Genomic DNA, 23,364 nt, shown 5'->3' with positions numbered 1-23,364 from the left:
AGTGTGGCAGGCAGAACTACCGTAAGGTCTGCCCTGAAGGGCCCATAGGTGTTAAAGCTGTGCCAAACTATACCAGGAGTGTGTGTGTGTGTGTGTGTGTGTGTGTGTGTGTGTGTGTGTGTGTGTGTGTGTGTGTGTGTGTGTGTGTGTATCGACAAACATAATACTGCAGGGTATTAATTTGCATATGTTGTCTTCCCCTCACAGGTGAACACGGGGGTTGGTGTCTCTCCCTCTCACAACCTGATGTCAGTGTCTTAGTGGACTCCCATAATGATGTTTGTCATAGTGAGGCACAGGAGGGGTTGTTGCCTGAATCTGTGCATTGTTTGGTATCCCACTTTCACCCACCATGATCCGCACATAGTCAGTATGCCCACACATTCCCAGTCCCCAGCAGCCACGGATAATGGACAGGTTGAGGATGGTGGCATGGAACAGGCTAGTGAGTTGACTATGGCGAGTGTGAGTGTAGACACCAGCCAAAGCCAGACAACAGGCAAGGTCATACACAGGCAGATGGACAGGGGTACTTGATGGAGGACTGCTGCCCATCAAGACCCTGTTGCAAGTCCCACAGCAGGTGTCACCAACTGGATGTTACGGTCCATCATGGAGGCACAGGTGTGTACTGACCGCAACACTAGACAGATGCTCAGTGTCATGAATGCAGTTCTTACCACCATGCATAACAACCTCCACAGCATTTATGATGCCATACGTCATCTTCCTGATGTCATGTATAGACAGTGGGGTGAGACATTGTCATTGCTCAACCATGCAATGTCTGTGCTTGAACATGTAGTGGGAGTAGGGTATCAGCCAGGTGGATGTAGGTCAGCAACATGATTAGCTGAGAGCCCACGTGGCTGTGCACATTCACAGTTCCATTATGGCAGCACCGACATCAGTACCAAAGGGCAGGTGCTGTCCACACCACACTGGAGCAGGGCATAGGCATGTTCTCCTAGCCAGTCCCGTCAGGGACGTGGATCCAGCAGACATCAGTCAACACTGGGGAGTAGTACTGTATCTGTCATTGGGCCTGGTGGTGACAGTGATACTCCTGGCAGAAGCAGTTCCCGCATGCCTGCCAGGAGACGGTGTACCATACATCCTGCCATGTACGTCCAACATAGCCCTGTGTCAGGCATCCACATAGCTTGATGGCATGCAGACAAAGACTCAAACATCTCTATCACAGGCCGGTCACCACCAGACACACACAGCTCCTCTGCACAGCCCAGTTGACCACCACCCCTCCAGACATACACACACACACACACACACACACACACACACACACACACACACACACATACACACACACACAATGTCAGCCATATGGCCTAGCCTAGGCCTCTGGAAATCCAACACCACACCCTCTGCATGTGATTATACTTGAGGCACAACCCTGTTATCCATACCATCAATGCACGGACATGCTCATATGGGTCTGATGCACAGGGTGCCTATAGTACAGTGTAGCAATGTCATGCTGTGTAAGGTGCTGTCTGCTGGCAGTAATTATGGGTACACATCGAGGTGTATGCACTTGTTAGCCATGATGCACTATTGCTGTTAGTACTGCTGACTACAGTCAGTCAGCAGTATTAACAGCACTATTTCTGTTAGTACTGCTGACTGACTGTAGTGGCATGTACTGTATTCTGTTTGTGTTCCAGGTGTCTGTGTGTCTGCAGGCTGTGGGCCAGTTGACAGTAGCAATGATGAGTAAGGTGGAGTGGAAACACAGTGACCTTTTCATAGCCAAGGTACAGCTGTATATGTACGTTTACCAGGTGCGTTTACATGCAACAGTGTGTGAGGGGCAATTGTGGCAGACAGTGTGACTGTGCATACTTACCTTTGACACAGCCACCTAGCCTTCATACATGTCACCTGGGTATTCTGTAGGACTGCAGGCTCACACATACAGAGAAGGTTACTTGAGTACTGGCACTAGGTCTTTCACAAGCTTAGTCATTACTTTAACTGCAACAGATTCAGCTATCAGTACCTGTTGTCTCCTGCCATTTCTGTCTCATGCACTCAATCATCCTGCAGTTGATGAGAGTATACCTGGTACTGTATATGACAGGTTTGGGGTATGTATTCCGACACAGGTCAGCATGTGTCAGTATAACCTGACAATCACCAGCATGTGTGTCTGCTATCTCATATGCATGTCTGGCCTCTCATGCTGGTAGTGCACACAGAGTCATAGTCTTGTAAATAGGGAAGCTGATGAAGGGCTGAGCACAACCAATACCTGCACAGTCTTACAAATGATAGTGCTATATATATAACACAAATAGCACAGTGGTACTGTAGTGTGGCAGTGTCTGCCACTACTATTGAAGTGGATGACAATTGCAGGGGTTGTTAGGATTGCCAATGGTGGTTTCAGAGGCCCTTAACATGTTAGAGCCATCTGACACACACACACACACACACACACACACACACACACACACACACACACACACACACACACACACACACACACACACACACACACACACACACCACTGCATAGGGACATGCATTGAAACACATACACATGGAGGTGACACTTTTCACAGAGTAGATGACCTACCCATCTATTAATGTACCATATACAGGGATATGACCATTGCATGCACCACAGTGGCTTGGTGTTAGAAACTGTGTAACTGTGTTTGTATGATGGATGACATTTGTAAGGGGTGACACTAGGTTGGCAATGGGGGAGTTCACAGAGTGGAAGAGGTACATAAAATAGTATAGCCATCACATACACACACTGTGCATACAGAAACATATACACAGTTGCCAATAGATATATTAGTAACCTTACGTATCTACTTGCATGTACTATAGTGCTGTGTACACATGACATGCTCCACATAGATTGCATGCCTGGGACATAACACACAACCTCTTACAACAGGTAATCTTGCAGATGCCTTCATGGATGGTGGGATAACCCACCAGACATAGTGACTGGTCTCATCTACTGCTCCTACAAAACTGCACAAGTGATAGAGTGACAGACTTTGTATCAGCATGATGTCAGTCAGGTACAATGTTTGATGTTGGCATGTGTATCAATATGGTAACCGTGACATATCTGGCAATGATATCACAGGAATGTTCATTGCCAGGGGACACAGACCACATATAAGTTGCAAACATGTGGCTACCTCATGTATATCTGTACACATGACTGGGATGGGCTGTATAGTGTTACATGGTGCAGGTGAGGCAGATGCCATTAACAGGGTCTTTAAAGTAATGTCATGGCTAGGGGGTCAACAGGCCTTAAAATGGTATAACCTACACCCACAATGGATATATTTCACACACACACTACTATAGTCACCAGTATTGAGATTAGAATCCCTATCTATCTAATTATTTCCACTATAGTATTTCACAGTTACTGCACACAACACAGAGCTTAGAGGGCTGACAAGTGTATACAGGTACATCTAAGGTGAATGACATAGCAGGCCTTGTAGGGCAATGGGATGTGTACTGGGTGGTACATACCTCAAAATGGTATAACCCACACCCCCAAAGGATATGATTCTCACCCAAACACACGCACATACACACACACACACACACACACACACACACACACACACACACACACACTCACACACACGACGCGTACGACACACACACACACACACACACACACACACACACACACACACACACACACACACACACACACACACACACACATAATGTAATTCTCACACATAGTATCACAGTTGCCAGTATTGAGTTTAGAACCCCTACCTATCTAGTTATGTGTACTACAGTGTTACACAGTTATCACATGTGCCATGAAGCTTATAGGATTTAACAGTGTCACAAGGTATGTCTAAGGTGATTACATAAAGAGCCCTTGTAAAGTATGGCAATGAGAAATGTACTGGGTGAGAAGGGCATCAACATACATTACCCTACAAACATACACACTTACAAACACCTTCACACACACATTTGCCACAATTGAGTGTAGAACCCCTGCCTATCTAGTTATCTGTGCTATACTGTTACTTAGTTATTACATGTGCCACAGAGTTATAGGGCTGAGTGCTATCCAAAGGTACTTCTAAGGGCAATGACATCAGCAGGACTGCTAAAGTAGGGCACTGGGAAGTGTTGTGGGTGGGAAAGTCCTCAAAATACTTCATCCTACAAACATACAAACTCTTGTACATACACTTATACACAAGCAGACACACACATTTACCAGACCTGAGAATAACCCCCCTTCTTATCTAGTTATTTGCACTAAAGTGTTACACAGTTCTTGCCTGTGCTACAGAGCTTATAGGGGTGACAAGTGCTCAAAGGTACTTCTAAGGTGAATGACCTCTGCAGAACTGCTAAAGTAGGGCCCTGGGTGGGATAGTCCTCAAAATACTTTATCAAAAAAACATTTGCCAGGGCTGGGAATAGAACCCTCACCTATCTGGTTTTTGTACTATAGTGTTATACATTTATTGCAAGCACTACAGAACATACAGGGCTGACAAGTGTCCAAAAGTACTTCTGGATGAGATCAGCAGGACTGCTAAAGTAGGGCACTGGGATGTGTACTGGGTGGAAAGTCCTCAAAATACTTCATCCTACAAACATACACACTTACACTTGTCAGAACTGTGAAGAGAACCCCTACTTATCTAGTTATTTGTACTGCAATGTTATGCAGTTATCACACATGCTACAGAGCTTATAGGGCTGATTACTGACCAAAGGTACTTCTAAGATGAATGACATCAGCAGAACTGCTTGTCCTTAAAATACTTCAGCCTACAAACATACACACTTACAAACACTTCTATACACACAAACACATTTGACAGAAGTGGGACTAGAACACCTACCTATCTAGTTATTTGAATTATACTGTTCACACCACAGAGTTTATAGAATGGCATCAGCAGGGCTGATTAAGTACGGGACTCAGAAGTGTACTGGGGGGAATGGTCTAAAACTGCTTCACCTACAAACACATACACACACACACACACACACACACACACACACACACACACACACACACACACACACACACACACACACACACACACACACACTTAAATTTACCAGAACTGAGATTAGAACCCCTACCTATCTAGTTATTTGCACTATAGTGTTACACAGTTATCACACATGCTACAGAGCCTGTAGGGCTGATAGGTGTCAATGGTACTTCTAATGTGGATGACAGCAGCAGATCTTGTGAAGTAGGGCAATGGAAGTGTATTGAGTGGGAACAGCCTCCTACTACTTGCACCAACAGACACACACACACACACACACACACACACACACACACACACACACACACACACACACACACACACACACAAAGACAGGTGATGTAATATTATACCCCCCACCTCAGTACTATTACACAATGGAGTTTGTCTGTATGCTGGCATGTGCAACTGGTTATGATCAGTATGCCACTGTCCGCAGCAGGACATCACTGTATGACATTTAGGATATCCCCATGTATGACTCACTCTGTGTGCCCCCTGTCTCTCTCTCTCTCTCTCTATCTCTCTCTATCACTCTCTGTCTTTCTCTTCCCCATGTCTATGTGTGTGTATGCTTGACATATTTTTATATGTTGCCCATATATATGTTTGTGCATCACATGCAACAGATGCAGATATATCACATATGGGCCACCTACAACTAACTGAGGGTAATCCTGTCTGATAGGTGTGTGTAGGGAGAGTTAAGATGTACATAGCTGTCTGTATGCAAAGACATATATGCACAATACAGTTATATAGTCCAATGTGGGTTCCCACATGGCCTGTGATGCTCTAAGTGTAGCAGCATACCTAGTATGACCTTCTATAGTGAGAGTGGGACTCCATTCCAGAGATAGTTGTACTCCGGTCCAGGGTTTTGTGTGCTATAGCCATACCTCGCAAAAGTAAACAGGACTTTCCCAGAGGTACTGGATTAGTTTTAGCAAACATTTTCTGACATATCTGAAGTCTGGCACTGGAATGTATCATGTCATTACCTAGTGACAGACATCCTCAGATCATCACAGTGCTTTACCAGAGGAATACAAGATGTATGATGTACAGACCAATATTATGAGCCTGACTATGTACATTCTGGCCCAAAAAGGCCAGTTGAGAGGTGTGGCTACAGCCAATTGACTGATGCAGCTATGCAAACAGTCCATCGTCTTGGTGATATACTGGCTGAGGATCTCCTGCTTGTGTGGTATTCTCCTTACCTGAAAAGTCATATCCTGGTGTGGCCATACTTCTCAACTGGACATTTTTTTGGCAGATTGTCCAGGTGTATGTCTAGAAGTTTTGTCCAGTCTACATAAACTTGTGTTTTTATGACAAGTTAGTTGCATATAATTGAAGACTGATGTTACAAAGTAATGACAAACATTAGTGTTTCAGACTTCATAACCTTCAGACAATTCCTGTTAATGCAAAACCCATTATTCTACCAACTTTCTCAGTATGTGAGGGCAATATTTACAGCACGTGCCTATCATTGGGCCTTTGTCCCACTTTTATTAATGACCTTGTCCAGATGTCTTGCTGTCAGGGGTTGTGAGGTATGGGTGTGGGTACAGAGTGCATTCTACTGTACAGAAATGTCCATTATATGTGTAGCATATTCTACATAGCACTGTGACATCTAGGTATGTCAGAGGCAGAGCAGTGCAAAGTAATGTGGTGAACCACTGACAGACAGTTTTGTATAGGTTGATAGGTTGTTATGACATTAGTAGGGTATTGGTCTTGAAGCCCTCATAACCCACACAGATGACAGTGTAGCCCATGTTATGACATGTCAGCGGACAGAGCCCCTGTACAGCAGGGACATAGGTGGAATCACTGGACTGTATTTTGTATTTCCCATGCATTTATACAGGGAGCACATCACTAGGGGTATTGAGGTACTTGGCTTGCTGTTGACAGGGAGTGTATTCCACAGATGGGGGAGTGTGTGGAACACATATCTGTCATAACAACAAGCCCTACTGATATCACAGCCCAGGTTGATGGAGTGGGCCATGAGTTCCAGATGTGCAACAGTCCCATCAATGCAGGGTCTGGATTGCTTTGTATGCCAGACAGGGGTCACCTCAGCAGAGTCTGTATGGCATGGGGTGGAGGGACAGTGCTGTTAGCCTATCTGTTTAGAGTAGGTGTTTGGGGTTTGGGGTAAGGCCTTAGTGTTTGCAAGGCCCTGGTGTGTAGAGTCTACATGGTCTGTAGTGTGTAGATTTGTGGAGTTCTCATGTGATTTTGCCTCTGAGGTGTTCATTGTTTGGGTTTATGTTTTGTTGGGTGTGTGTTGTGTATTTGCAGGTGGTGTTTACTGACTCCATACGCTGCATGGCACCTATGTTACTGCACAACTTATTCTGGTGTGCACATTCTCCATTTGTCTGGCCAGTGGTTCCCCTTCCCCTTATGTGTGTCTCTTTGTCCTTCTATAGTCCAGTCACAGGCTTTGGCCACAGTGACTGCTATGTATTTGTAATTCTGATGTGAGCAGGGTATATGCTGTCACATCACACACAAGGTTGTGGACTTCACACCTCTGAGTGTACCTGTTTAGCAGGTTGTCCATCATTGCACCACTCCATTTGCTGTGGTTCTTAGACAGTTTGTGTTGCTATATGTTATTATGATGCTACGTATGGGCCTAGCTATCATGCCATCACAGACTGACATCTGGACAGGTCCAAATATGACAGTCAGACAAAGGCTCACACATGGTGACAGGGTGTTAATCATGTTCTGCCAAATATAGATAGTTGAAAAACTGGTTTGGTAATTGCTTGTTTGCTCTTATGAGTATGACTGTCTGTCATTGCTGTTTTGACATGACCCTCTTGTTTTGCAAATAGTTGTCAGGCAACTACAATGTTGGGACAAGCAGAACAGATATCCAAGGCATACTTGTGCTCCTTCTGTGACAGTCTGTGTCATTCCAGGGGCATGGTTGTTGGCCAGTGACATGTCAGTGCTGACACAGAAAGGTGGCAGCCTTTTATAAACTGGCAGTACACTGACTTTCAGGTACCTGCTGTCCTACTAGGTACCATACCTCTCACCTTCTGAGAGTCAGACATCTGGACAAAGCCATAAGTAATTGGGAGACAGAGGCCTAAATATAGGGACCTTTTTTAAGTATTGGCCTTACAAACATAGAAAGGTGATTCAATAATAGGTTTTGCATTAGCATGCGTGTTTCTATAGGGTATGAGGTCTGACACTACAATCTGTCATTATTTTCTGAACTTAGTCTTACATGATTTGCCAATGCATTGCCAGACAACCACTATTTCATGATATACAGATCACAAATATGATGCAAACCTCTGTACAGTCTGAAATAGGTCTGTACAGTTGAGAGGTATGACAGCCATTGTGTAGGTTACTCCAAGCTGTGTACTCTCCATATGTGTGGCCCACTGTACAGTTTCCTGCATTAACAGATGTTGATGTCTGGACAGTCTGTACAACTCCTACTGTAGGTGTAGCTGACATGCAAAGTAGTTGGCACTGCAGTTCTTGGAACATGGCCATGTCAACCACAGTACTGTACCTAGGCCACTAGGACACAACAGCCTCGAGTAAGTGCTGGCCACATCCTGACAGTATTAACCACACATATACATAACTCATTGACCCCTGCATATTGTGGACATGCAACAAGTTATCATGTCAATTGGGACAGCCCTGGCAATGTGTGCTCTGCTATTTCCCTGCAAACATACATGTTACTGCATTTCTATGGGATTATGGGGGGGCCACACCTGTCAACTGTACACATTTGCACAGACTGTACTGATATTTGCTATCCTTTTTGGTTCCAGTTAGCATAGTATTGTGCCCTGTCTTGGATACTAGAGCCATATCACTAAAGACCACAGGTCAGACTGTAATGGCATACAATTGAGTTTCAGACTTCTTACCCTTCAGAGCCTTGCTGTAACTGCAAGACCTGCTGTGCTATCACTGTGTACGTCTGTAGGGGGGTATTTCATCATTGTTGCCATTTGTGGAACTTTGACAGATATTTATTTATGGTTTTCTACAGCAGACTTCCTGGGTGAGGCTGAGGAGTGAGTATGGGACCCCCACACTGACATCCATGCTGTGACCTATGACCCCCCCAGTTAGTTGGCCCCCCACATATACTGCAGTGGGATTTGTCACCTTGGGTACTACTGCATAGTGTGGGGAAGACAGTATTGGGCAAACATTTTCTTGTGTCCCACATAGCTGTCAGATGTCTGCTGCTATCCCATCCCATTCCCTTGCATGCATGCAGCAATACCATAGATATGCTACCAGAACATACTACTCCATTCATTTATTGTTAAGAAGACTGATTTATATTGTGCCTGCGGCAGTTTTGAGGATGGTGCTTGAGGGCCGCCTATGTCGGATGGATGCAGTACACTGCCTATACATGGTAAGGTAAAGGTAGTCTGATGTGTGCGGCATCCATTTTACTGTGTATGCAAGTCAGAGAGATGTGGCAGTTCCTGGGTCCTTACAGTGTCAGTGTGTGTGTGCTATGGGTTGCCTCTTTCCCAAGGCCAGGGCATACTGGGCACGCCTCTGTCTGCCTACAGGAGCTGGCTCAGGGGGTTCTTCCTCCAAATCCTTCTGTGCCTGTGGGGACCTTGGCGATGGTGGAGGGGCTGTGTGGCCCTTCGTCATGCTGTTCCTGCTGCAGCTGTTTCTACAGGACCATATTGTGTAGCATGGCACATACTATGAACATGTGTGCACATGTAGCTAGAGAGTACTGCAGGGCTCCACCAAATATGTCAAGGCAGTGGAACCGTGACTTGAGCATCCCAAACACACACTCTACAATGATCCTGGTTTGTGCATGTGCCTCATTATGGCATTCTTGAGTGGGTGTGTGTGCATTTCTGATGGGTGTCATCATCCACAGCTCCAGTGAATAGCCAGCATTCCCCACCAGATGGCCATATGAGATGTCCCCCCTGGCAAATTCCTGGTACAGCTGTGAGGAATGCCAGATGTGGGAGTTGTGATAGCTTCCAGGGCTGCCAGCACACACATTAATGATAATGCCCTGGGCATTGCACACAACCTGGCAGTTGATAGAGTGAAAGCCCTTGCAGTTTACATAGACCCTACCCTGTTCACTGGGTGGTACTTTGATGTGGATGTGCGTGCAGTCTATGGCACTCAGTACCTATGAGTAGTCTGCTACATGGTGGAAGAGGTGCATATTGCTGTTCCTCTCCTCACGGGTGCTGTGGAAGTAAATCTGCATACTGGCATGTGGCAGCATGGCATCCAGGAACTGGTGGAGTACCCTGGATGCAGATGCCTGTGAGACCCCCGTCATGTCCCCAGTAGGTCTTTGGAAAGTACCTGTAGCTAGTATTCTTAAGGCTACACATACCTTGGTATCCACTGGGATGGGTTCCCCTCTGTTGGCTCTGGGTCTGAGGTGAGGCCAGCATAGCTCGATGAGTTGCTGAAGTATGTCCCTGTCCACCCTGTAACACTCTGTTATCTCCAGATCATGTAGCCCCTGGTAAGTTACCCTGGGACTGAACACTATTTTCCTCCTCCTCAGACTGGGGTGGTTGTCAGCATTATCCTCCCATCTGCCCTCAGCCTCTAGCACATACTGATTTATCAAAGCGACAGCAGCCCCTAACATTTTGTCAGTTAAAATTCCCTTGAGTGTGTGGGAAAAAACAGACTGAAAGGTGTTTGCATAGTTTATACTGTTGTGCTGCAGATGCTGCTTGTATGATTGACTGACTAAGATGCATTCCACCTGCCAGCTATATGATTTGTACCTATTTCCTATTTTTTCCTTCCCATTTCTGCCCCTTTTAAGCCCTGCACAAATCCACTGCCCAAATGTAAACTGTTCTGCTATTTCCGTTTTTTTTTTTTTTTTAAGAGCCGGTACGTGCCACACAAACCCGTTTAGCTAAAGTAAACACTTTTAAGCAAAAATGGCCCTCCCCTGGACACGAACATGTTCTCCAGTTCATGAAATAAGTAATAACAGCCTTAGACACACCCCCTTGCTTAGCTGTGGTTAGCTAAGCACAAATGGAAGCCATGGAGCTCTAATGTGCTTACACCAAACATGAACACACCCCTTTTTCATGTCAGCTGCTTTTCCTTTACACCACTGCCTTATAGCTCCTACACGGTTAGTTGCAGCCAGACAATGGTCTCCCGTTTTGTGATTCAGTAAATTTTTCTCATTTGCATACCCCACTGCCTTAGTCTTACATCACTACACCAGAGCCTTTTCCCTTAGCAAGCAGTGTTACCTGTTATTGTTTTGATTCTGAATGCTACCCACTAAAATGGCAAAATGCAGATTTCACTAAAAATTGTCTTTTCACAATTTTTTTATTTTCAGCACTATCTTGTTTGCATGCCTCTGCGCTATGCTTAAACAACTGAAATCGGCCCAAAATAAACTTTGATTTTTATAATTGTGCAACTCTTTTCCATGCCAATAGCCATATTTTTGGCCATTGGCATGCCTAATGATTATAGTACATGCTTTATTTTGAGTTGTCATGCCCCCGTTTTGATTTTTGCAGAAATGTACACGGTCAGTATCCGAATACATTTCTGCAATGGACACTGTTCTGGCACGGATGCCTGCCTGCTTACTGAATCACTAATTGACCTCATTTGCATGGTTTTCACCAGCAAATGATGTAATTAGCATTATTCTCTGGTATCCATGCCAGAATACTGCTAGCAGGCTCGTGCATGCTCCCAGCCTTGTTTACTGAATCACTTTGTGGCCATATTCTGTGCCGAAGCTGCTGCACTATTCTGGCATGGAGAAATTCTTTTATTGAATCTCGGGGTCTGTCTCTCTCCCTCTAACTTTGCTTAGGGTGTCACCTTCCCAGTAAGCCTTTTTAAGGTTGATATGACTTAACTGTAGGTCAGCAAACCCACTATTATTTTCATGACTAAGCTCATATGAAGTGGTTGGTTTAGCTTCTCCCTTCATGAAGACAGGCACCACTTTCTAGGTTTCCTCTAACTCCTTCTCTAGAAAGGATAACACGAGTATAGTTGGTTCCCCTTCCATAGAGGTCCTGTTTTTACTACCCTTAGGGTCCAGTTTCTCTTGTGGATTCTCTCTCTGCATAGGTATAACAGAGGAAAATGTAGGACTCTGGTCACCTTCTTTTATTTCTTTTTTCTCAGCATGACATTCGTCTGTTCCCTTCTGAAGCTCTACTATATGCTACTCTGTCCTAGTTTTATGTGGATCTCTTTCATAGCACATATTTCTGGGGCCTTTTGTTGAACATAGTTAAATGCGGCCTATTTCCTGGCAGTCTCTATACCACTTTGTCTTGTAGTCTTATAATTTGGAGTTTGATAATAAGACAATATCAGATTTGCCCATTCCTTCCAATCCAGACGAGATCATAGAACCTTTTGAGGTTTCTAATTTCACAGCCCCCTGTTGTAGAAGGAACAGTAGTCCACAAAAAGCTCATAAACTAACAGGCCAAAAAGTGCTATAAAGATGAAAGAGTGGACTATTGAGGATAAGAAAGAAAGAAATTATGTATTGTTACTATTATAGAAGAAGACCAGTATTTCCAGATAGAAGATTTTCGAAAAGATTAAGACAGAAATTAGAAGGAAGAAAAATACTTGCACAAAAAAAATGTTAAAATCTTCAAATGCAAATTTGAGATCATTAATACAACAGATCTGTGAAAAACATTATATAGACAAGAAACTTTGGGATGTTTGGAAAAAGACGTGCCTGAGAAAGTATGAAAATATAAAGAACAAAACCGAGAGTTTTTTGAAAGGCATAAAAAAGAAACATGGACATGGGAAAGAAAGAAAGGTCTGATATGGGGCAATATTTATGCAAAGGAGAAAGCCAAATTTATCAATACCAAAAAAGCAGCTCCAAAGATGTCTGAAGAGAAATATAGGAAAGGCACCCAGCTATGGAAAATTTCACAATACAAAAATTAACATCACAAAGGGAGAACACAGAACAGAAGATTAATAAAGTAAAAGTTAAACAAGTGAAGGATTTAGTATAGAAAGTCTAACACAGGTTATGTCATAGAATGATGGAACAATGAATCCCCAACCTATGGAGAAACAGTTGAAGCAGGAGACAGCTGAAGAAGAAATATGGACATAGGGAAAAAAGAGATTTAGTATGGTTGGAAGAAACGGTTTTAATATATTGCCACAGAAAAAAGTTTAAGCGCTTTCAAGGTTAAAACACAGACTTCATCAGAAATGTAGTTTAAAAAATATACACTCATTAAATACAATTTTAAACAGATCACATGTCAATAGCCATCCAAACAGTGGAAACAGTTAATTAAGATGAATATTAAAACTACAAACCATGAAATTATATCTATAAAATTGTTGTAAAAATATATTGTGAAAAATATATAAGTAAATCCTCACATTTCAAAAGACTATAATTTTAATATACTGTTAATCGAGACACATTAGTTTAAACCAGGGTAGTTGTATGTATTTAATTTTGTTTGACACTTGAGTTCCGTATATTCAGACAGCTCTTTTCAGGATCCCCATAGGGTCTTCCCTTTCTATATCTATCCCCATAAAGAAAGAATGATGTGCAGGAAATTTCATAACATGATTCGCAAGTGAATTATTAGAATTTTGCTTCCTGATATCCAAGACATGTTCATAAATACGCTCACACAATTTCCTTTGCATTTTCCCCATATAAAAACATGTACATTTTGCACATACTGCCAGATATACTAGCCCAATAGTGTTGCAATTGCAACAACAAGGGGGCTTGATCAGCACATAATTAACTTTAATTTTCTCCCCCACCCACACAAAATTGCATTGCCTACAAAAAACACATTTGTAGGTTTCCGTTTATTTTTTTTGAGTGTTGTAGTGGGAAGTGTTACATATCCATTCCAGATGTTGTTTGATTGTTTTCCCTTTTCTATAAACTTGCAGACCAGTACCTAAAATGTCAGTGTAACCATCAAAACAATAAAAAATGTTCCAATTTTTCAATAAAATACCATTTAAATGCTCAGCCTTGCTGTTCTATGTAGTTACAAAGGAACAGTGAAAATCCCTATCAGCTGTAGGTTTAATTCTACTCAGGGTAGTTTCACTCTGTCCATCAGTCATGAGAAGTGGTTTAAACAAACCATCCCTTCTTTTAGTTTCTACTTCAACTTTTACCTTGGATGTAGAAGTAACCAAAGATGGCATTCATGGCAGGGTTAATAGTAACATTTATAGGAAACCCACATGCTGTAACAGCATTCTCCATTACAATAGTAGGCATCCTGTACACCAGAAAAAAAGCCATTATAAAAGGACAATATGTCAGGCTTATGAGACTGGTATTAAAAGAGGATGCCTACAAGGCAGAGGCTCTAGTTTTAGTGGATATGCTTTTGGCTAGAGGTTACCCTGATACCTTAATAACCTGGCAGAGGTAATCCTACCACCCTCTCCAAGACTGGAGAGCTGTCCAAGGGTTGCTTCATCCTAGCCTCCTAGCTGATCCCTCCAATAAACTATGCCCCCTTCTGGACCTGTGTCAACAGCAGCACAGATGGATTCCTTGGCTGGATGCCAGAAGACCAGCTAGACAAGCTGGAACATTGCAAAATGCCACCAAGAAAGATAACAAAGGGTACATAAGGAACAAGAAGCAAGAAGCAAGGCATCATGGATACACAGTTACTGTGATCGACTTTATGAATATCCTGTTAGTCAGGGAGAGAGTGAAATTAAAAGGACTTTTTGTCTTAACTTGCAAATGCAAACATTATAAACAGAAATAAAATCACTGTACTTAAAACTGAACAGCAATATAGGTGACTTTGTGTACAGTATACACAGCTGACTCTACAGTATCCTTCAACGGACAGATATTTAGTCTTTGGTCCACAGTAAGGACTTGGGGTTTACGATTTTTGAATTACATGGTTTTATGGTTTAGGAGATGAGTGGTTTCCATTTTAGGTGTCAAGCACAGAGAAATGTTTGACATTTTATTTGTGTGAAATCTTACAAACTATTCTCCACATAAACTGTTTCCATAAGCTGTATAAAATGCTAGTAAATTGCTAGAGGAATGAAAATATACTTTTCTGAGTGTTAGTGTTCAGGCTATATTGTAAGGAAATTAAGCTGGACAACTAAATAGTCTAATAAAAGAAACCAGTATATAAGAAGAAGTGAAGCAGATATGTATATATATATATATATATATATATTGACAGGAAGAGTTGTTATATTAAGAAGTTTGCCAAAAAGACTGTTGTTTTATTAAAGTAAGCATTTCAAAGTAAGTGTTTTGACAAAAGCTGGTAACCAAAGGAGGAGTGAGAAATATTACCAGCTACTTTTCTTTATTGAACGTTTTGATTGTATTAACTAACAAGAGGTTATAGCATGTGTTTCTAAGAGACATATAGTAGGCAAGCAGCTCAATGCCTTTACATTAGTAAAATGTATCACTATTAGTAAACTAATTTTATAAACCAATAGCATTGTTGGCAATCAAATAAATGTAGCACTGTAACTAATCCTGTAATGTGACTCAGTTATGTGAGAAGTTAAGAATAGTTAAATACCTGCAAAAATGTAGAGCTGGTTAAATCAACATAGATAAGTGTAGCTAAGTTTGCTACAGTGCTGTAAACTGAAAATGCTAAATGCTGAGCTACATAACTGCAATGGATGATGTGTACAAAAGTAATAGTAAATAGAAATATCAGAGAAATAACATGAGGATGACCAGCAAAGCGATGGAAGGACTGCATGAGAGAAGACCTGCAAGGGTCAGGCACGACCACCAAAGAAGGTAGGAAAGTGACAGTGAATTGAGAAAGATGGTGACATGAGGATGATGATGATCAAAAATAGGATTTCCGCTAAAGTGACAAAAGCCAATTACTAATTATTATTCAGTGAATTTTAAAGCCATTCACAGTTTTTAATTTCAAAGGCAGTATGCCAGAGGAAGTTCCCCTATGCTGTTGCATATACTTTAAAATGTGCAAGAGTCATGCTATGCCAACAATATGGTTAACTTTTTGTCTTAACTTGCAAATGCAAACATTATAAACAGAAAAACAATCACTGTACTTAAAAATAAACAGCAATATAGGTGACTTTGTGTACAATATACACAGCTGACTCTACAGTATCCTTCAACGGACACATATGCAGAAGAGTCAGCATAAGGTCTCCCAAAACTAGAATTATTGGCTGTCTTATAAAAAGGCAAAGAAATGCTTCTTAGCAAAGAAGTACATTTCTCACAGAGGAGAAGGGTCACCCAATAACAACAGTCAACTCCATCACCAAAAGAAACTTACTTTAAAATACTGTTAACAAAATATGCAGCTTTACAGGAAGCTCCCATTGGAGTGGACTGCCTAATTTGTTTCATCTGCTTGTTTCTTTTGATATATATATATATATATGTATATATATATATATATATATATATATATATATATATATATATATGTGTATATATATATATATATATATATATATATATATATATATATATATATATATATAGATAGATATATATAGATATATATATTTTTTTAATTCATTTTTAACCAGGTAAAAATATTGAGTACAAGTGATGCTTCTCTGGAGTAACCCAACAGCACTGTCTGGATAAGTGGCATTCTGAGTCACACATCGGCACATGGAGGTAGAAAGATTCAAACCTTGTATCCTTGACAAGGAAGCAGCTCCCTAACAGCTCAGAGCCTTATCCCTCTGTCTTAATAGCTGGAAAACTTGGTTAAAATGCAGTCTTTGCCCAGTCCTGATTAATGCATCTCCCCATCTCTGGTTAAAGTGCCCTCTCAGACCATATCTGATTAAAGTGAACAACCTACCTAAACTTGGTAAAACTCCACTCTCATACTATGCTATATATAATCAAGCTATTGCAATATACCCCTCTACTTAAATTTGTGCATCTAGCCTCATGTGTTATTTGCAGAGCTCCCTGTACCAGGATCCACTGTGTCTCTTCCAAAACAGTTTTACAATTCCTTGCTTTCTCTTAAAACCAAAGAAAAAAGCTTCTGAACCGTCGGCCCTCAACTGTACAATGCACTTTCTTTCTTTTTCTTTCTCTATGGAGAGGATTATATAACTTTGTAAATGTACCTATCAGCTTAATTCCAGTCTTTTATAGGATAAGTGCTGCTGATGCTACAGTCTAACCTAAACAAAGCCCATGCTGTTCACATTCAGCTTATTTTTGATGTCCTGCAAACAAAATGGTGCAGTGAATATTTGCTGGTTGTAAATGTATGGCATACTATCCTTATTCTTTATGATAATGGCTTCCAAGATAATGAAGCACATACCATGGAAAAGTTGACAAAGAGTCAGTAATTTGAATTTCTGCTCATTGTAACACAAAAGGGAGAACTGTATGCCTGATAAGTTCAAATATGCTAAGGAGAAACAGTATAAAAACAGAAACTTTTCTTAGAAGAAAGCCATGCGGAACACATGGAAATTTAGTGTAAAACAGAATGGCACAGTAAGTTGAGAAGACCATGTGATGGTCTTTCTTCATAGAAAAAATGATGATGCCCTGTAACGTCTATCAGATGAAGGCAAAGGAATTATAGCAGCAGCTTTCAAACATGCATGGATAACTACTGAAGACTGGAAGAGGAGCAAGACAATCAAGAAAGTGCAATTAAAGATGACATAAATTATATGAGCCAGGCTAAACATATGTCTGTGATTCTTATTAACGACATTTATTATGATTTATTGCACCCACTCTGGAGATGACATAAATTATATGAGCCAGGCTAAACATATGTCTGCGATTCTTATTAACGACATTTATTATGATTTATTGTACCCACTCTGGAGATGACATAAATTATATGAGCCAGGGTAAACATATGTCTGCGATTCTTATTAACACATTTATTATGATTTATTGTACCCACTCTGGTGATGACATAAATTATATGAGCCAGGGTAAACATATGTCTGCGATTCTTATTAACACATTTATTATGATTTATTGTACCCACTCTGGAGATGACATAAATTATATGAGCCAGGGTAAACATATGTCTGCGATTCTTATTAACACATTTATTATGATTTATTTTACCCACTCTGGAGATGACATAAATTATATAAGCCAGGGTAAACATATGTCTGCGATTCTTATTAAGACATTTATTATGATTTATTGTACCCACTCTGGAGATGACATAAATTATATGAGCCAGGCTAAACATATGTCTGTGATTCTTATTAACAACATTTATTATGATTTATTGTACCCACTCTGGAGATGACATAAATTATATGAGCCAGGGTAAACATATGTCTGCGATTCTTATTAATGACATTTATTATGATTTATTGTACCCACTCTGGAGATGACATAAATTATATGAGCCAGGCTAAACATATGTCTGCGATTCTTATTAACAACATTTATTATGATTTATTGTACCCACTCTGGAGATGACATAAATTATATAAGCCAGGGTAAACATATGTCTGCGATTCTTATTAATGACATTTATTATGATTTATTGTACCCACTCTGGAGATGACATAAATTATATGCGCCAGGGTAAACATATGTCTGTGATTCTTATTAACACATTTATTATGATTTATTGTACCCACTCTGGAGATGACATAAATTATATAAGCCAGGGTAAACATATGTCTGCGATTCTTATTAATGACATTTATTATGATTTATTGTACCCACTCTGGAGATGACATAAATTATATGAGCCAGGGTAAACATATGTCTGCGATTCTTATTAATGACATTTATTATGATTTATTGTACCCACTCTGGATACCACCACACTTTATACAAGTCTAATCTTTTCTGCTAATAAATTAATACTTGACTAGAGACATATCATATTTATAGAAAAATACCTTTGTTCAGAAGGTTCTGATACTTTTCTCAGGACTCTATAAACAAAATGCCATGTTCCAAAATTCCAAGTCTGTGGGTATGAAATAATTTATTGTAGTCACAAGCCCCTTCCTTCATCTTTGGGTCAGGTGTAAATCCAGGCATGCTACTGAAGTCAGAATTTCACAGAGCAGCTTCTTTCCACATTACAAGCTCACTGCCATCTGGAGTAAGTGATACCATGGCAGGATTTCTGCTGTTAGAATAGTTTTTAATTAGAAGTATTGGGCCCTTTATTGACTGGGGCACTTGGGGTCTTGTATTTAATTCTGGCAACAATTTAGGCTATTGTTACATGTAATTGCTATCCCCGGGATTCATGAAGCTTGCGCCAGGCGCATGCATAGCGTAGGCGTTATAACGCCAAATATGTCCGTCGAGCGATTCAGGTATGATCCAATTCCACGTGCACTACCGGCGTACGCCAGAACTGCACAGCCCCCGGCGTAGGTATGCTAATCACCCCATGTGCAGTGTCGCACCATGCAAATGAAGGCATATAGCGATTCATGAAGTGGTGCAGGCGTGGCTAACGGAAATGTAAACCAAAAAACACGGTTTACATTTTCCCAAACAGAACATCGGAGCTATGGAAGAGGGCCAGACCCAGGTATCACAACGTTAACATTTGCCAATGGCAAAATACACAGCCAATGGCATAAGAAAAGATGCACAACATGTAAATAACAACATTTAATGTCATGTCCACAGTAACGCACAGCACAACCGCAGGGCATGTGTGCGGAAGCTGTAACATAAAGAAATAATATACAAATGTCATAAAATCGCAACGTAATAGAAATCAGGTTTACAGCATAATACACAATGGTAGGCATGGAACACCACAACCAAGGTGCAAGGGTTGCTAAGGGCTTGCGATAGTGTTCGGCGCGGTAACTATGAATTAGTAGTCAATGCCATGCAAATGAGGCAGATAATACTGATTCGCAAATGTCCCGCCAGATGAAGGTTGTACCATACAGCAGCATAACACCGAGTGGCTCAGAGGAGATACATGACATCAGCAGAGGGGTGTGCCACCATAGCAGTAAGCACATTGGAGCATTGCAAATCTGGCCTGTCCGTTGCTAAGCAAAGCTGCAGGACAGGGGTGGGGAGGAATCGTTTAGCTGAGAGCACACATGGTGCCCAAAAGCACATGTGTACGAGGGTGAAAACGTGCCCGAAACCCAGTTATCGGACGCATGTGCCACAAACAATAGCAGAAACAGGAAGGTCAGGGGAAGAAAAGAAGGAAATGTGGAAGTAGGGTAATTGGAGTACTAATGAGCAATCAACACCAATCAACCCACGAAGGCCAGTCGACGGCAGCTGACAAGTCTGCTTGCAGAAACCTGCAAAACAGGATAGGGGAGGCATTTGAATGCAAAGAAAGGAGGGGAGGTATTGGATTGCAAAGATAGGAGACCTGACACAGCAGAGCAAAGAAAACCGACAGCAGACCGGCAGTAGCACACATAACGCAAGGTACACCAGGTCCAGGAAAGTACAAATGAAAGGCTGCAGGATGCATGCCAGAAAATGGTAGGTGCAACGTGCAGAAATGTAAAGGGAAGGTCAAGAGGTAATCCACGGCAGGCAAATGAAATTCAACACCAAAGGCACCACAATAGTAGTTCCGGCAATAAAACACATAAGATAACCTGTAGCTACGATTGTACATGCACACCCTATGACATCATCGGTGTTCACAGCACAATAGTATGAAGTGTGAAAGCACCCAACACATACCTGTGTATTCCCAAACACTGCACCATAGGTGTAAACACACGGGGAACTTTTAAAATGTACATGTTGGGAGCTGCGATAGCTGTGATTCATCAGCATGTGTTAGAGACTGACGGTGTTGTGGAGGATGATGCCGACAACCACCGCAGGCCTCGGAGGAGAAGGAGAGTGTTCAGACCAAGGGTAACCTACCAGGGGCTACATGACCTGGAGATAGTAGAACATTACAGGGTGGACAGGGACATCTTACAGCAAATAGTGGAGCTGTGCTGGCCACGCCTGAGAACCAGAAACAACAGAGGGGAACCCATCCCAGTGGACACGAAGGTATGTGTAAGCCTGCAAATACTGGCCACAGGTACCTTTCAAAGGCCAACTGGAGATATAATGGGTATCTCACAGGCATCAGCATCCAGGGTACTACACCAGTTCCTGGATGCCATGTTACCACATGCCAATGAGCAGATATACTTCCCCAGAACTCAGGAGGAGTTGGCCAGCAATATGCGCCACTTCCACCGTGTGGCACAATACCCAGAGGTACTGGGTGCGATAGACTGCATGCACATACAAATCAAGTCACCACCCGGTGAGCAGGGTAGGCGCTACATAAACCGCAAGGGATTCCACTCCATCAACTGCCAGGTTGTGTGCAATGTCCAGGGCATTATCATGGATGTGTGTGCTGGCAGCCCTGGAAGCTACAATGACTCCCATATCTGGCATGCCTCACAGCTGTATCAGGTATTTGTCAGGGGGGACATCCCACATGGCCATCTCATGCGGGATGCTGGCTATGCACTGGAGCCATGGATGATGAATCCCATCAGGAATGCACACACACCCATGCAAGAACGCCATAATGAGGCACACGCACAAACCAGAATCATCATAGAGTGTGTGTTCGGGATGCTGAAATCACGGTTCCGGTGCTTGGATACATCTGGTGGAGTCTTGCAGTACTCTCCAGGCACGTGTGCCCACATCGTCACAGTATGTGCCATGCTACATAATATGATCCTGCGGAAGCAGCTGCAGCAGGGACAAAATGGTGAAGGCCCTCATAGCCCACCACAATTGCCAAGGCCATTACAGGCACAGAGGGATTCAGACCATGAACACACTGTGCCAGCCCCAGTAGGCAGACGGAGGTGTGCCCAATATGCCTACGCCTTGGCAAAGAGGGAACGTATAGCACATACTCTGACAGTGTAGGCCCCTACGGACTGACACCTCTCCACCTGCACACACAGTAAAATGGATGGCACACAAACATGACCACCTGTAAATTGTAATGTATAGGTGGCCCAATGTGTGACTCTGGTGGACATGGGTGGGAACTGGGCAGAGGTTAAAACTTAAATTAACTTGTAGTGTGCACACCTCACAAAGCTGATGTCAGACCGCATGCCCCTGTACATTGGTGATGCATGGTGATGTCACCATAAATTTAAAGTTGTAAAAAAAAAATCAGAAATTAAAGGGGCTACTCAGGAATTCGTGGCACCCCATTATTTTGCCCTCAAAACTGGTAAATACTGAGGAATTTGGTATGGTTGAGAGGTATGTGGGCAACCAGAGATATGCATTATGACATGGTGTCACAAATAAAATACTCTTCAAGAAATAAAAGTGGCATTCTTGCCAGAAAAACACTCCAGCAAGCCATGCAGTATCCAGAAAGTTCTGAGTAAGCTGTTACTGATTTTTTTTTTTACCTCATGAAGTGGTTCAGTCCAAGAAAACTGAATGCTTGTCTAAAATGACAGTGTAATTTACCTGTTATTTGACTTCTCAAAATCATTTGACTGACTTGCCAGAAGACAAAGGTTTACACTTTTTAGAATAGCTATCAAGTTAGACAAACAAACAAAACTCCTCCTTTTAAATAGAGTCATAGGAAAATACTAGGTTAATGGCTTAAGAGCCCTTACAAGCCTAGCCAATACAACCTGATTTTACTCAATATATGGGCCCCTAGGGGCAAGAGGATGGCATGGATTTGTGCCTATGCATAGAGTATCTTACAGATTGCCTCTGTCCGTAAGGCACATAGGCACTAACCCAGGTTTGAATCTGTGATTCCCCAACCATTGATCCAAAATGCATTTGAAAAGGCCCAGGGAAGGGCTCTGCTTACTGTGTGTAGAAAGGCTGTTTCAAAGAAGGGGCAATCTCTGAGGCACATATCTGTCTCTCCAACATGTTTTGTTCGAGTTGCTCACTAAATTTAGATCCCTAGATCAGGTGACTCTCATGCTGTTTGACTTGTGGATGTGTAGCATCTCCATCAGGGCTGGATTTATAGGTCATCCCTTAATAATCAGTAGGACACAGAGTAAAGGCATAGGGTTTTTACTCTATCCACATAGGAAATGTATGTTTGTTTACACCCTGTGTTTTCTTTGTGAGGAACATCCAAGGTCACTCCAGCAAGTGTAAGTGCCTAGCCAAGTGCATGACAAATGGCAAATTGTACTCAAGTATTGGTCTAATGAGGGTTGAGTAGAGCAGGACTATAATCTCTCTGGATCAGGATGCCATACCACA

Source organism: Protopterus annectens, chromosome 9.part0 (assembly GCF_019279795.1).
Source record: "Protopterus annectens isolate FY-2018-M chromosome 9.part0, PAN1.0, whole genome shotgun sequence".
NCBI classification, from domain to species: Eukaryota; Metazoa; Chordata; order Ceratodontiformes; family Protopteridae; genus Protopterus; species Protopterus annectens.
Note: the sequence above shows the minus strand (reverse complement) of the source record.